At 59.2% G+C, this 4,300-nt stretch overlaps 1 pseudogene; it reads left to right on the top strand.

Annotated features, from left to right (window-relative positions):
- The first annotated feature begins 381 nt into the window (after window positions 1-381).
- On the top strand, window positions 382-3,466 carry LOC131479618 (speedy protein E4-like; annotated as a pseudogene).
- The last annotated feature ends 834 nt before the right edge of the window (window positions 3,467-4,300 follow it).

Below are 4,300 nucleotides of genomic sequence, written 5' to 3'. Positions count from 1 at the left end.
AGACAGTGGTACACATGGACATGGATCCATCTCAACTACACAATCAACATCAAAATAAAATCATTTTATCAAACTTGTTGTGAAGGAGTAGGGAGGCCAGAGGCCTGGAGTGTGGCTGTGGACAGTGTGGTCAGAGATGGGGTCCTGGGTCAACCAAACGAATGGTCCACACGGGGTCAAGTGTCAGGCAGGTATGGCAGTTACTCTTGCGATGATTAGAGCAGGTTGCCAGGTGGAATAACAGATGTCATCAGAAGATTCTGCCCCTCCTGATTGGAGGAGCCACACTCGGTGGCACCTGCCAGCACTGGCTAACTGCATCTTCCCTGAGCTGGGCTTCAGTGTTGACTCCCAGGCTGAGGAATACACGGTGCGCTTGAGCCAGCCAGGCTTGATCGGGAAGGACTGTGAGAGATCAGGGTGTGGGTCCGCAACAGGGAGCCAGGGCTTGGAGAAAGACCATGGCCAGCTGTGAAGCGGACTCCCAGATCGAGGACTGTCCCCAAGAGGTGCTGGTGGCTGATGAAGTCCCAGGACCATCAGGTGAGGGGTCCCGAGGGAGTGGGAACTGAGAAGGCCGCTGGGGAGGAGGAGGGTGGCAGCAGTCCTAGGGAGCTGAGGACAAGTGTGATGGCAAAGAAGGTCTCAGGGGGCCGGGATTGGAGGAGAGGCCTGGAGGAGGGGACCAGGATGCCCACCAGGACACAACCCCAGGGAGCTAGGCACAGCAGTGCTGAGACTGAGAAACGGTTGGTGGTCCTAGCTTCCAGAAAAAGAGGAGGAGGCAGGCTGGGCGATGTTGGGTGTTGGGGGTGGTGGCAAATGTGCCATGTGTCAAGGAGCAGGCGGCCTCAGCAGGAGGCCCCAGGCTGGGGCTGGGGAGCATGGCCTGCTTCAGTTATTCTGTGGGGGCCAAAACTAGAGATGGCCCATCACGACAGAGCCAATTCCTTCCCACAGCCCCACGCATGGACACCAGCTCCCAGCCCCAGAGTTCTGCCTGCAGCAGAAAGAGGCCTTGGTCCACAGCCTTCTCAAACTCGGAGTCGGACTCGGAGATGGAGGTGACACCTGAGATGCAGGACACCTGGCCCCGGAACTCCAGCCAGAGGCACAGACAAAGCACAGGGCCCATAAAGAGCTGGGCTGTGGAGTGGCTTCTCAGGCTGAAGATGAGGCTGAAGAAGCAGCGTGTGTCCACGGTGGTGCCTGAGCACCACAAGGTCTTCAACAGGCTGCTCAGTAGGGAATGAGATTGGGTGGTGGGTGGGGGGTCATTGGGTGGATAGGGAGAGGTCCTAGAGGACCAGGATGCAGCCTACAGTGTGTAGTGAGAGAGACTGGGGGCCTAGGGACAGCCTGGATCTGCCATGCTCTCTGACACACCTCAGCTCTTGCTGCCCATGCCCACCAGTGGGGCTGGGGAGATGCCAGGGTCACTGTTATGCCGGGGTGTCTCCCACTGATCACCCCATGGAGACTCAAGTAGGGCTCAATGGCACATGGGCAGCCACTGGTAAGTGCCCATGCCCAGCACACACATCCATGCTGGACCAAGCCCTTCCTCAGTGGCAGCCACAGCCCTTCCCTGCCTGCCAACCACATGCGCCCAGCCTCTGCATGGCTGCTGGAGCCTTGGCTCTGACCTGAGACCTCCCCAGAAAAGGCCAGGGCCCACCTGCTTCTCCGCCTAACACGCTGGTCCTTTTACCCAGAGGATCCCGTGGTCAAGCGGTTCCTGGCCTGGGACAAGCAGCTAAGAATATCTGACAAAGTGAGCGGGCCCAACACACGGAAATAGATTGGGTTGGGGGACACAGGGCATAGCACCCCTGCAGTCATCTGCCCCTGGACGTGCCTCCACCAACCACGCACACACAGTGCCTGCCTTTTCCTGACTGGCCCTGCATGTGTGACAGAGCCTGTGGCAGCTCTGCTCCCCACTGAGACTGCTGCCTCTGTGCCAGGCCCCAGGTCAGGCCAGCCTGGATGTTGCAACTCTGGTGGGCGTCCCTGATGATCTGGGTCCATGTCCCCTGCTTCCTGCTCCTCCAGAGTCCTGGGAACCCCAGCTGCCCTCACACAGGCCCCTGGCAGTTGGAAGGCTACACTGGGTGGCAACAGCCCAATCCCCAACACCCTGTCCTGATTCTCATCAAGTCATGACTTGTGTCGGGCTCCCCTCTCTCCCTCAGTACCTGCTGGCCATGGTCGTCGCCTACCTCAGCCGAGCCGGCCTCTTCTCCTGGCAGTACAGGCGCATCCATTTCTTCATAGCTCTGTGAGTATTCTGCTTCCCGACTCTCTGCCCTGGCCCCAGCGGGCCTGAGTCCTCCGCCCACCTGCAACAGCAGAGTCAGCTCCAACACCACCCCCTCCCTCTGCTTCTCTGGCCTCCCAGCGCTACTGCCCAGCCGGCTTCTAGGGTGACACTTTCTTATCCCTGACCTGCTTGGCCCAGGCCCGTGGGGCAGGGTTATCTCACAATGCCCATAGGCTTCTACAGGCCTGGCCGTAGTTGCAACATCTCTAGGCATTCATGTGGCACTAAGTGTAAGATGACAGCTCGGCTTCTGCCCTTTTTTGGCACATCGTTCACTCAGTACAAGGCCTTGGCTGGTACATGCCATGGGCCAGAGAGTGTGACAGGGAATGTGGAGCTACAAGCTGCATGTTGAAGGAGTGCATGGGAGTGGATGGACACGGTGTGTCTGCACTTGGGGGTACATCTGTGTAGTTGGGGAGGTGTGTGCACCTGCATCACGGTGAAGGGGTGGGGAGGGCAGGGATGCAGTGCCCAGGGCCCAGGTGGAAGGCATTCTGTGCCAGTTCATGTCCAGCTAGAGGGGCAGTGAGGGTGGCCATCCATCCCCCCCACAGTGTTCCCTCAGGCTCCCATCCAGAAGCTGAGCTTGGCCGCAGGCCTTTCTGCTGGGCCCATGCTGAGAGATGAACTTTCTTCCCCAGCTACCTGGTGAACGACATGGAAGAGGATGAAGAGGACGACGAAGCAAGCCATCTTCTCCTTCCTCTATGGCAAGGACGACGCCCAGCGGCCCTTCTTCCACAAACTGCGCCTGCAGTTCATGCGCTGCATGGGCTGGAAGGCCAGGGTCACCCTGGAGGAGTGTGAGGAGGTAGGTGGCTGAGGCTGTGGCAGCTTGAGCAGGGCCCAGGAGCCGGGCTGCAGGGCCCGGAGATGGGATGTGGGGACAAATCAGAAGGGCCAGGGAGGAGCCTCTGAGGGAGCATTTGTCTTTCCAGATCCAAGCCTATGACCCAGAGCTCTGGGTGTGGGGGCGAGACCGGGCCCTCCTTTGCTAAGCTGCTGCACTGAGACCAGTGGTCACCGGCCAGAGGGCAGGTGCGTGCAGGTCCTCAGGGTGGGCTGGGAGAGGGCTGTCTCCAGGCTGGGACATCTGGGGGCCCCTTGAGCTGCACTCCCTTTTGTCATCCCCACCTTTCTAAAGCCTTGTCCAGATCCACATTGGGAGATCATTACATGGGATTGTGTGCATGTCCAAACCTGCCACTCAATCCTGCCATGCTCTGCAGTCACCCAGGCACTTTCCAACACCCCCTCACCAGGTTGGCTACACCAGCATCAATACTGCCCCCTGACTCCCACCTCTGCCGCCTTGGCCCCTCCTGCAAGGTTCCACCCAGGAACACCTCCAGCATGGGCACTGGATCTGCAGTTTTGTGGCAAGTGCACATGTGGGACATGCAGGCATGACTCTCCTTTTGGGCGGGGAGGGCACCAGCTAAACATCTCTATCTACTTTCCAAGTGTTGCTATGCTCATGGAATTTGCCAGGACACTGGAAGGGTAAGCATTGGAACATCCGGCGTGGTGGTCACCACTGACTCCTTAGTTCCCATCAGGGATGTGGGCTGGGCAAGGACGCACCTTGAGCCGTGAGCTGAGTGGTGAGGGTCCGGGATTGGGCATGGGCTCTCCTGCTGGCAAGTGGCCCCACGTCAAGCCCAGAGTCAGGGACCCCCACTGACAGGCCCAGGATGGCTATGGACCAGAGTTCAGGACCAAGGGCCAGGGCACCAGGAAGTCTGTCCCCCTAGCCCACCCATGCGTGGGGACATAACAGGCTTCGAGTCAGGTCTGACTGGGTCTCTCCTGCTTCCAGGTTGGTGAGTCCAGGGGACATGTTCTTCAGCAGCAGCAGCAGCAGCAACAACAGTCGAGACACCAAGGGCCACTGAGAGACGGGGGAGAAGCCTGCTGGGCGGCAGTCTAGAACAACCCAGACTCTTCTAGATCAGCGTCTCTGCCATGAACTCC

The sequence above is a fragment of the Ochotona princeps genome, chromosome 2, assembly GCF_030435755.1.
Source record: "Ochotona princeps isolate mOchPri1 chromosome 2, mOchPri1.hap1, whole genome shotgun sequence".
Lineage (NCBI taxonomy): Eukaryota > Metazoa > Chordata > Mammalia > Lagomorpha > Ochotonidae > Ochotona > Ochotona princeps.
Note: the sequence above shows the minus strand (reverse complement) of the source record. Positions and strands in the feature narration are given on the sequence as shown.